This window comes from Pinus tabuliformis, chromosome 2_1 (assembly GCF_031772625.1).
Source record: "Pinus tabuliformis cultivar Carrire ecotype Pingquan chromosome 2_1, CPIR1, whole genome shotgun sequence".
NCBI classification, from domain to species: domain Eukaryota; kingdom Viridiplantae; phylum Streptophyta; class Pinopsida; order Pinales; family Pinaceae; genus Pinus; species Pinus tabuliformis.
Window position 1 is genome coordinate 138,986,644 of NC_142299.1, and position 12,828 is coordinate 138,999,471.

Consider the following 12,828-nt stretch of genomic DNA (forward strand, 5'->3'; position numbering starts at 1 on the left):
GCATTCTAGTATGATCTAGAGATCATTAGGTCCTAAACTGAGACTCTACCCTCTAGGATTTACCATATATCTCGCCATTCATTGGCAAGGATTCCTAGGCATAATCAAGGTAAACTACCTCTAGTATTTACCATATATCTCGCCATTAACCAGTCTACGATTCTTAGGTCCAAAGAGGCACACGATACCTGGCTTTACTGCAACCCACAGTCTAGTTCAAGGGTCACTAGGCTAGTGGCTTTACCATAATCCACAATCTGGTTCAGGGATTAGTAGGCCATGTGTTCTTTCTTTCGGATATCCAACTCACTCAGATTTGAATCCATCCAGAAATCTAGCTCAACCGAAACATGAGAACCCCATCACTCCATGGTTATCTAGAATTGGAAAGGCTAGGTTGAAAACACTATGACACCTGGCAAAACCCATGCCATAACAACAAAAAACCACATGCAATACCATGCATGCAAAATCTAGCAAGGAAAACACACAATAAAATCGATACTTCCAAAGAATCATGTTGTAGCTACTTGATCTTGCTCTTCCTTGCTTGCTCCTTCCTTCCTCTTTCCATGTTTGCCTTTCTTGATCTAATGCCAAAGTGTTCCAAGAAAAATCTAAGTGTCAAAGAGTGAGAGGGAGAGAGAGAATAATGAGAGAACTATAAACTTAACTGACAAAAAGCACCAACTAATCCTCATAAGCTTTTTTTATCAATTAAGCCTCTATTTTCTTCATTTTCCATTATTTTTCTTCATTTTCCTTCTCACATGCAACCTTTGACGTTCGTTTTCTCCTAATTTCCATTATTTTCATAATTAAATGTGCTAAAAATGTCATTTTTCCTTTCGAGAGTCTTTGCAATTGCCTTTGCCAGTTTCCTTTGACATAATAAACCAATGAACACCCACACTAAGATGTCTTAATGCCCATCATGCAGCTTGGAATAAGTGTCCCATCAACCGTGGTTATCAACTTTTATTACATTGAATTTTCACCAAAGTTGTTACATTATGATGTAACTAAGATTCTATGTAAAGGTGTTGGGTCCTCTCGCGCTTTTGTTTATTAATATAAATACATACATATCCATTTCTTAAAAAAAAAAAAATCCTCTATAAACATGCTTCATACTTACTTTCTATTTTGAACAAACAAGTCATATTCAGTAAAAATCCTCATAGAATAACCCCATATTCAATGAAAAACCTCTATAAATGGACTTGAAACTTTTGATAGAGATTACACGCAAAGAGCGTAGAATGAATAACAACATAAAATGTTACAATCGAAATTTAACATCAGTATCTCTCGAGGGAGGGATATTGGTACCACTTCACCACATGGTCCATAACTTCAACCTTAACCACACTAATAAGTTTGATCAAATAACCCATATTTGATTAATGAACCCTATTGAATAACGCAGTTGTCTATAACGCGACTTTTTGAAAGTCTTTCCGGCGGGTTTTTTCGGTCGAAATCCGGCAGGAATTTATTGGAATCGCAAGTTTGATAGCTAGTTTCTGCACAATGAAAGCGTCCCAAGGGTTTTTCAGGGTGCTGAATCCATATATGCAGTTAAAAAACCATTTTAACTGCAACAAATCAAGATTTAACCTCAATTTCTTCCGCCGGATTCTGTCACCGGAATCTCCAAAAAGTCGCATTATAGACAACTCCTTGAATAACCCATAATTGATTAAAAAAACCTCTATAAATGTGTTAAAAACTTTTGGTTGAGATTATGTGTAAAGAGAGTCGAATTAATAATAACATAAAAACATTTGTGGTCCTAGTAAATGAGGGAGGGATATTGGTTCCACTTTACACGTCACTCACTCTCCACAACTTCAAACTTAACCATACTAATAAGGTTGAGACTTTCAATCTTAACTACATTTTCTCTCTTTGTAAACGGGTCATTCACATCAAGGAGTGCGTTAACAAAGTACCCAATAATCACCGTCTATCCATGAACGTGACATTAAAATAAGAATAACTTCTAATTAAAATAATAAAAATAAAATTAATTTGTGTAATTTTTTGTTGGGTAATTAAAGTAAACATGATTGGGTCAAGTTATTAGTGGTTTTTGAGCTCCTAGTTTATGAGAATCCATGGTATTGACCCATAGTATTCATGTAAAATATATCATATTTAAAAAGGAAATTAAACCATCTTATATGTATCTTAACTCTAGGTCGAGAGCCAAACCAAATAAAATCTCTTTTTTGAAATATAAATTGACATCTAAAACGGCCAGCAGTGTGCGTTGATCGATATTATATGCGTTATGATGTGGTTTGTCAATCTCTACTGCATATTTATTTGATTTCCTAAAATTTTTAAGTCCAGATATTCACAAATGCTCTCTTGAAGAATGATATTTTGTTATATCCACAGATGCGTTCAGAGCGGGAGCAACTGAGAGCACGCCATATCAGTGTGCCGCAAATTAAGAAAGCTGTATTCCCGTCTTGTATTGTTTTTCTATAAACACTTCTTTCCTATTCACCGGTCATTCTTATATTCTTGTCTCTTTCTTATTCTTCTCATGTATTGTTTTTCAATAAACACTTCTTATTTCAGCTACTTAATATTTTTATATATTTGACCTGGGGAATTCCAGATTTATGGTGAATTGTTGGAGATTTTAAACACTCTATTGATTCGTTACATGGTACAATGCGAATGGCTGAACTGTGGATTGGCCTGTTCAATAGCAACTGTGGATTGGTTTATTCAATAGCAAAGTCTTCCACAGTTTTTGTGGGTTGGTTTATTCAATAGCAAAGTGGAAGACAGTTTCTGTGCCCGTTTTGATTTTTCTATTGACATCATGATGTCTTAGATTTCCTTATTTAATATGGAAAATTGAGTTTTGGTCTGTGGGAATTTTTGAATGATAGTTAAATTAAATTTTGGTGTAGGTGTTGTAGTTATTTCCTCCCCATCTTGATTATGGCTGATTGGGGCACTTAGTTAGTGATTAGTTGGGAGTAAAGTTAAATTAAGAATAAAAGTGTCCCTTAAAGAATTCTGGAATATGAAGGTAATTTTTTTTGGATTTTTTTAAAAGTTTATATAGTTTTAGAATTTGGTTATTTTAACGGACTTGGTATTAAATCTATTTACAGGTATCATTGCTTATTATTTAATACCATGTCCATAAAAAATAACTAAAATTAAAACTATTTAGACCTTGAAAAAAACCAAAAAAAATCCCTCTATTTTCACGAATTCTTAGAGGGACACTTGTAGTCTTAATTTGACTTTGCTTCCAATGGATCATTGTCATGAATGTTTTAAGGGTGCCTTAGCCAGCCATGATCTGGATGGAGAGGAAATAACACTAACCTCTGGCATCCAAGTTTAGCTTAACCATGAGTGAAGAATTCCCAACAACCAAAAATCAATTTGGTAAGTTAAAATCATACAACTTGATCAGAGGAAATAACACCAACTTCTGACATCCAAGTTTAGCTTAACCATTGGTGAAGAATTCCCACCATCCAAGTTTAGTTTAACCATAGTGAAGAATTCCTACAGAGAGAGGAAATAACACCAACTTCTAACATCCAAGTTTAGCTTAAACATTAGTGAAGAATTCCCACTAACCTTTAACATCCAAGTTTAGCTTAATCATTAGTGAAGAATTCCCACTAACCAAAAATTAATTTTGCAAGTTAAAATCATATAGTTGATCATTATTGCAGGATCAAAACTTGTTTGTGAGACAATTATTCAATCTTAAGGTCACGGCCAAGCCCAACACCGCATTGGTGTAACATTGGTACCACCCTCTTTGTGAGACAATGGACCCACCTCTGGACATACTCTACTTCTCTCTGCTTTTGAATCTGTGACCTCTTAAGAAGAAACACATCCTCTTAACCATTAAGCCCACTCACACTATATATTCAAATAATCCCATTATACCATATATTATATCCCATAACAAATCATTTATGAAAAATATGTTTCAATGTGCCTTCCAGTCGAGATGATTACTCCAGTTAGCCATCAGATCTTGTGTTACCAAGTTCCGTAACGACCTTCATTTGCCCTATCCCCCCGATAGGTGGATCGTTGATTTGTAGAGCAGTTATGAGGGGAGAGCTTGACTTAATGGGGAATATGAATGCTTCCTTTCCTTAATGCGGACTACGGACTGTGGGTCGGTGGATTGGGAATACCCTGATTCCCGCTATGTGGTGGAGTTCGAAGCTGCAATTATTTCAGATCCTGATGTATTTTGTATTATAACTCTAATATTCCTGAATGCTACAATATACCAAAGAGATTAAAAAAAATCCAAATTGTACTTTCACCGTACCAAAGCAATGACACCGTTCCAAAGCAATGACATATGTGTGATCTCATTTCAATAAATACAATGAAATATTTGTAATAATATTTCACTAAATACATGAGTTAAGCCCATCTATTTTATTAGAAACCTATTAGGTATGAGTCTCTATTTGTAGGTCTATTATAATTGTGGGCTTATGGAGGTTTATGTGATGTCATTTCTAATACTGATTTATTTATCTGGAATTCATGTATCTTGTCACTACCACTGTGATGACTATGTACTAAATGCTATTTGCAACCTGGGTTTGAAATCTGTGATGACTCTGCAATAAATGATATTTACTGCATATCACCGGTTGTTAGGATATGAATTTGAGGTTCAGGTTGTTCGTGATACTCTACCTCGTCGATGTGGGCCTCAAGCTTGCCAGAAGTGAATGCATCTCTCGTTAACTTTTTCAATATTTTATATATTTTGGAGTGTTTTTAAAAACATTTTGGTTTTTTCATGTATTTTTTCCTGTGGGATAAAAAAGTTTTAGCTTTTAATTAATTTAAAAAAATTTAAACAAATTTGAAAAAAAAATATTAAATTAAAAAATTGGTTAATAAAACAAATTAAATTTTTAAAATGTAAATTGTGTTTTTTATTTATTGGTGATTATTTTTATATGGTTTTAAATTGAATTGTAAAATATAAAAATTATATTAAAAAAAATCTAAAAAAAAAATCATGTGCAGATTTGTTATAATACCATAAGCCCATACCACATGCCCCAAAAATTATGACATATTTCAAAATCCAATTATTTTATATATATTTTAATTTAATTTAATTTTGTAACAAGTTTTAAATTAAAACTTAATACTCACAATATAACAATATTTTTAACCATCAATATTTAGGTCCATTTTACCATGGATATTAATAACTCGTAAAGAGGTTTTGTTTCAATACCATGGGCAAGTTATCTATACCACTGTTTATCAACACTGCTCGCCCAAAAACCATAATTCATTTCAAAATTAAAATATATTACAAATATTTTAATTTAATTTAATATTTTATAACATTTTTAGACCTCCAAGGCACGTTATATTGTATTTTATTTCTATGAAATTTATTAAGCTCTTATTATGCTGAATTTTTATATTGGTTTTTAATATTATATTATTTAAAATTATATTAAATTATGTTTAATATTAAAGTAGGTTTAATATATATGTTTAATATGAATTAGATTAGTTTTTAATATTATATTAATATAAAATTATCAATAAAATTAATAATAATATTATTATTTAAAATTGTCAATTACTTTTTGTATAAGAGGAAGGTACTGAGTAGTAATGTTGCATATTATGCTTGTTTAAAATTGTGTTTTCCTGAATGAATTGTATTGATTTATATGCACAATTTTATTTTGAGATTGCAATTAACTGTTTAATAACATTTTGTTTTTCTCATTTTATTTTTGTCCCTGGTTTTTATTGTAACTTCTCCCTTTAAACTTGTGATAGGCATGTCATCAATAGTGCATATCACTTTCCTCAAGTTATCATCAATGAAGGCATTGTATTGAGCCTTATCAAACTTCAAGCTAGTCATATCTCCCTTTAAACATAAAAGTGATCTTTGTTGATCTAGGAACATAAACATACGGTTATCTTCTTACACTATTACCTTTCAATTCCAAGATGATGATATAAACATCTTGAGTTCACAATCCTTCAAGGATTACTAGACACTCAATCCATATGTTTTTTGAATCACGATCAATACCAACAATTGAACTTGCCCTAAATTTCATTATGTATTCATGTAGTGTCTTTCCAAGTAGAAAAGCAATATGTTAACCAGATAACATAAAATATTAAATATCATATTTACCTTATCATGATGCCCCCTTCATCAAAGTATTTGTTTATTTTAGTCCTTTGAGATCAACATCCTTTCACATGATTCATCTCCATATCGTGCAAGAATCCTTTTAAATTTTAATTTTGATCAGGTTTCCAATGGATCAAACTTGATTACCAAGCTACAATATCTTCTCTGGAGTTGTTATTGTTCACTCCCTTTCTTTTTTTTGGAGATTATACTTGATGTTGATCAACATTGTTATGTCATGCAATCTTGTGAGAGAGCTTTGATCTCCATCCATTCTAAAGCATGTCAAATTTATTCTTTTGATCATTGTGCAACCATATGGGAGACTTACCAAGCACACTTTTATAACCAACTCCTTCTACAAGGTTTTGTACATATGAACCCTACCCTAGAGAAGGGTTACTTTAAACATGCATACCTTTTCTTCCATACAATAATCTAGCCATCCTTTCTTGAACGAGATTGCTTCTTAAACCTGTTGAAACTAGGTTTCTTTTCCTGGAAGTAGAAATGCTTTCATTATGTCCTTCACATTGCAACTCGACCATCTACATTCCTTCATCCTTTAGAGGTATTATTTCCATACTAGATGGAATATATACTAGTCATGTAATAATGCTCCTTCTAATAACCTTCTAAAATGATGGTTCGTGTAGGAACTTGATGATCCATCGTTGCAAAATGGCTACCTCTAACATCATGTTAGAAAATGCTTGGATGAACAATAACATGCAATATGGTCCCAATATTCTCATTCTTTGATAGTTGGATGACTTTTCAAAGCAACTTGATTATGTAGACTCTAATTCTTATACTATAATATGCTTCTATCCATGATGAAATGTTTCTTATAAAACCAAGACTCTTCAATAATGCATGATACTCTACTTTATACTTGATAAAAGAAAGACAAATTTCATAAAGAACATGACAAACATGAGACTTCCTTTAGTAGTAGAGATCCTTTGGGGTCACCTCCTTTCATATTTTTATAAGGTTCTCCTTTTTGTTTAGATATTTGAGTTTCACTTCTTTCCTTTCTTTTGTTTTTCACCTTGTTTGGACAATCCCTCTTAAAGTGTCCATACTCATTACATTCAAAGCATTACACCTTGGACATATCTATCTTCTTCTTGGACTTTCCAAACTTCCCTTTCTTCAACTTCTTGTACCTTGCAATAAAGGCAAGAACTTTCATTTGATTTGGTGTCATCCTTTGACTTGATCCTTGATTCTTACAAGATACATTGAAACCACAACTCATCAAAAGGTATAGTACCATTCTTAGAGTAGATACTTGTTGCAAAAATGCTCCAGTCTCATGGAAAAGAATTTAATACATAGATCGTCATTTTAGAGTTGGAAAGAGTTTCTTCAAGCCTTTTCAACTTGTCTCTTATTTGTGAGATCTTCATGAAATAAGTGGATACGTCTTCATCTTTTGATTTACTTATTCTATATAGTTGATTCCTCAAGGAAATATTTTGACTTGATGTACTTATAGAGTACAACTTTACCAATTTGTCATACATAGCCTTGGATGTCTTTAAATCGAAAATAAAGGGAACAAGATGGTATTTAATGGATTCAACAATGATGCTTTGTGCCCTTACTTCTCCCTTCTTGTATTTTTCTGGCTATTGAGTCTTGTCTTTGCTTGGTTCAACAACTTCACCAAGAAAATATTCTATGACTTCATTATCTGTGAGCGCCAAGTCAATCCTCTTCTTCCATGCTAGGAAATTTGTTGATCCAACGAGATTTTTTCATTCCTTTTAAAATGTAGCCATATGATCTGTAGATTGAGACATAGAAAACAATATGAAACTTACTTGTCAATAAAGAGTTTTCCCTTTTTGATGATGTCTCCATCTATCTTGATGTTTTCAAGACCTTCAAGGATACTTTAAAGATGTTGTTGGCTTAGGGGGTCTTGACCCAGGTTCAAAGTTAGTTGTGCCAACCAAAAAAACCCTATACTACTAGGCCTTTTGGCAACAATCTACATAGCCAGGGTTGTATTCTCACCCGAAGTAGTATGGGGGGATGCTGGAACCAATTTTTCACATCCAGAGATTAGTGTGATGTCTTTTAGCACCCTATATCTGCCTTCACGCAGATCGATAAGCCCTTAATGCTCGGTACTGCAACTATGCTAAAACATCCTCTAGACTTTTGCAAAGGTCTACGATTGGTCTTTGCGGACCCTTAACATTCAATTTATCCCCTTAGGCACACTAGAAAACAACCCTAAATTAGTGTTTGCGCAGATCTACTTAAGTTATTAGTAAACATGACAGAATCCATCAGAGTCTTCGTGAAAGTAATTAACATGCATTGTGTACATCTATGAAGACTTATTCAAGAGAATCACGCATCATTAGATCAATATTCCATAAACATGTTATGCGTCAACAACATATAATATTAACAACAGTAAACAAAAATACACAGGAATTCTTTGGTAACTGTCTTTATTGATCTTCAATTTATATTTATAGACTAAAAACTACCTTGTGCAGTCAGCTGCAAGGGTCTGCGCACTCAGCTGCGGACTCTACCTAGGCCTTTATGCACTCAGTTGTAGAGCCTTTCTTCTCCTATCTGACCCACTTCCTCTCGCTATCACTTCTAAGACTCCATCTTTTATTCCTTAGACTCTCTAAGACATGCCTATTTATAGCCTTTTTCATACAATCCCATGGTCCACTGACCATGGGTGGATTCAAAACCAACTCAAACTCTACATAAAACAATGGGCTAAACCCCTTTGACTCTTAATCATCTACGCACTCCACATCCACAAATCGCAAAGACTTCACATTAATTACAAAATTGTATCAAAACTTGGGTTATCTTAACCCCAAAATTGACCCAGGGGACCCTATCCTAACAGATGCCCTAGAAGGATGCCTTCAACAACAGTATCTCCAAACAACTTCAAGAGTGAAAGATGATACCAAGATTCCTTGATGCTTTCTCTTCTTCAATATGATGCACCAAAGAATATTCAACAAATAGTTGTCCTTCCTTTCTTCTTTGTGTCCTTCTGCAAATGATTCCCCTCGAAAAAAAACCCTTCAAGCTGATCCTTTAGATTCCTTCTCTTTTTCACATTAGGTCTAATACCATCTTAGAGAATGCAATAGGGAAACTATTAATTCAAATTATCCTTAAACTTAATAGTTGCTTGTGAAATTTATTTATCTTCTTGTATTTATTTATTAGATCTTAATACCAAACCATTATCAAGAACAAAAAAAGTAAAGACAATGCACACAATTATTAGGCTCCAAGCCATGGAAAAGCCCCTCTAAGGGGAAAACCTGGAAGGAATATATTATTTTATTATAAAATCTGCTTCAAATGAGAAAACCAAGACCCAAACCCTAGACCAACTCCTTCCTGCAAGCACCGAGTCCTCCCTCCAAGAAGCCCTTCCAATTATGTCAGAGACAACCAACTCAACAAGGATCAATTATACATCAACCAACTTCCAGCTTCAACTTTACTCCAAACTTTGACCTGCAACTTCGACCTGCAATTTATACCTACAATTTTTGGCCTTCCAGAAGTTGTAGAAACCCTAACCTTAACATGTGTGAGAGAAAGGAGCCTAAAAACAAACTTTCTTTCTTCTTCTTGGTTTCTCCTTACTTCCTAGACCTTCTTTCTTACTTCCTTGACATTCCCAGCTCCAGATCAAACTTTTTTTATGAGATTATCGAATTGGTGCTAAATGAGGCTGATGCTACTTTTATTTATACACATCTTTGGGGTTTGAATACCCTTCTTTAGGCCAAATTTTCACTTCCAAGGATGACATGTGCTTTGTGCAAGTTGGCCACCATAGACTTGCGTGCAAAATCTTCTACACAGTGGCCTTTCCTGCATAATGACCTCTCGCAGCCCCTCCATGAGCTTCAACGAGAATGCTATCCCTCTCAAAATTTGGAACAAACTTCGCAATATTTCATATGCACCCATCTTATACAGATGTTCCGCAATAACTGAAAAATATGTCGTGCGCACTATGAGTTCCTTCTTTTTCTAACTTGTATACCCTTCCGGTGCCATCCCCGTAGTCAAGAAGTGAATAATATCTACAAAATGGTTATCTTCTATGCACACCGCAAAGAGATGTGCATCTGGAAACCCTTCCTCCACATTATTGGGCTTCTCTCTTGTTTCGATCCGTGACAGATGGTCTGGTCCCGCATTTAACCTCCCTGACTTCAAAATCACTTGAAATTCATACTCCTGGAATAGTAGCAACCATCTGCAGATCTTCCCCCTCAACATAGGCTTATTGACCAGGTATTTCAAAGCAAAATGATCTGTGTACATCTTTAAATGTCTGCCTAACAGATAGTGCTTGAAATTTTGTAGTGCATACACCATGGCCAATCCCTCGCGCTAATTTGTTGAGTAATTCTTCTCGACCTTTGATAATTTCCTACTCGCGAAGGCTATAGGATGGTCCATTTATACTTCACTAGCTTGTGTTAACACTACACCCAACACAATGCAAGAGGCATCCACATGTATGCAAAATTCCTTTTTCCAATCAGGGAATACCAAGATCAACGCAGTGACCATCTTTTCTTTTAATACATATAATTTGTGCTGACATTCCTCATCCCAATAGAATATTGCGTCCTTCTTCAACAATTTCTCCATGGCACGGTAATTTGATCATATGATTTGATAAATTTTCTATGATATACCGTATGTCCAAGCATCATGTGCAGTTGCTTAACATTCCTTGGGGCCTCCAAATTCACTATCACTACAATCTTGGCAGGATCCACCATTAGCCCTTGCTTTCACACAACATGACCCAACAAGATCACGAAAGGAATAGAGAATATGCATTTCTTTAGGTTCAGCACAATCTAGTATCTGCAACACATATCCAACATCAGGCATAGACTTTCTACATGGTACTTTACTAATCCAAACATTGTCCAGTCATCAAAGTATACTTCCAGGAACTTATAAATGAACTCCTTGAACGATGTGATGACTATGTTAGAAAATATCGCAAGCGCATTCTTGAGTCCAAATGACATCATAGCGTATTGAAAACAACCCCACTCTATCGCGAAGGTCATTTTTCTCCTATCCTCGGACACGATCTTAATCTGATGGTACCCCGAAAACCCATCAGTCAATGAGTAGGCCTCCTGCCCTCCAACGTTGTCTAATAATTCATCGGTAAATGATGTCGGGAATGGATGATGGGCACACGCATCATTAAGCCTCCGAGTTTATGCTTGCATCTGGTATGTAGGTGTTCTTTTCATCTTCAGCTCATAGTTGCAACAATGGCGATCATCGTGGCCCACCGATTTGAAGAATTCACATAACAACTATTGAGGTGTCTGGACGAATTTTTGAACCAAATGACAATTATCCATCACATGTTTTCCAACAACCTGACAAATAGCACACCATAGCGTAGTCCCCACACTCAGCCTTGTTGGAGCTTCTAGCCTTAGGGGAATTGGTCCCCCTCCTGTAATATAATTAGAGTACACGAGACAATGGTATTTATCGTACCCTTGACTGTTTCACTCCAGACACCAAAATTCCGCACGCACCTCTGGTTTAGTCGCATTGTCTTTCTTCAAGCTCTGAAATTCTAAGCAGAGGCTCTGTAACTGAGAGTGAATTTGTTGTACCCCCAAGGCCGCATCCTGAGTAGGTGTTGCATGCAGCCTCATGACGATTTCCAAAGCTTCCACCTGTGTTCCTATCTTCTGTTGTAACATGGAAACCCTCAAGTGGGGCAGAAGCAAAGCTATAAACCATTCGCGATGCTGACCATCTGTGAGCTTCATGTTAGCTTCTTGAACTTGAAACTTCAACCTTTGACCTAATTCCCAAGGTGTCTCATCAACCCTCATCATGATTTCCTTAAATCTAATAACTAACTGCGAGTCAGAGTGCGCAATCCTGCAGGGTGGCATCCAATTGTGCCTTATTTATATTGTCATCAGTAATCAGTTGTGTTGTCTGAACAACATTCGCAACAAACCAGAACTACTTTGTATCTTCACTCCCGATGCCCTTGAAAATCGACAACTTCATAGTGTTCGCCATGTTGAATGGAGGTGGTGGAGGTGGAGGTGTGGGCGAAGGTGTATGCGGTGGAGGTGGAGGTGGAGGTGGAGGTGGAGTGGATGGATGATGTGTTCATAGGAAACCCTATGTTATCGACTAGACAACACTCCGTGGTGAGGCCTATACCGCTCCCTCGTCATCACTCGAAGGAGGTTTGATCAACGGGATATATTCTTGACCTTATCACTCTCAATCTCTAAAGAGTCTTCCACTTCGCGTAGCTCCAAACATCAAGGCAATGGCACAACTCACTTTTCACATAATAACATTTTAATCCAAGTATTCAAAGATCTTAAATACTTACCTCGCGGTCCTTTGAAAAATCACTGCTCCGCTTCGTTGTAGCTGACTAAGGTATCAATTCAGAATTCTGTAACAAATCCTCCCAGAATTCAATCGAGCCAATGATCAACAACCCATAAGATTTGGTTTTCAGAGGCTTCTAATCATCGCACTAATTCAGGAGTCCACACTATAGGGTTATCAAGCTTCCA

At 35.5% G+C, this 12,828-nt stretch overlaps 1 pseudogene; it reads right to left on the reverse strand.

The window, feature by feature from the left end:
• The window catches only part of LOC149199161 (putative glucan endo-1,3-beta-glucosidase A6), a 56,755-nt pseudogene extending 44,704 nt beyond the window's left edge, over nt 1-12,051 (reverse strand).
• Between the last annotated feature and the right edge of the window lie 777 nt (nt 12,052-12,828).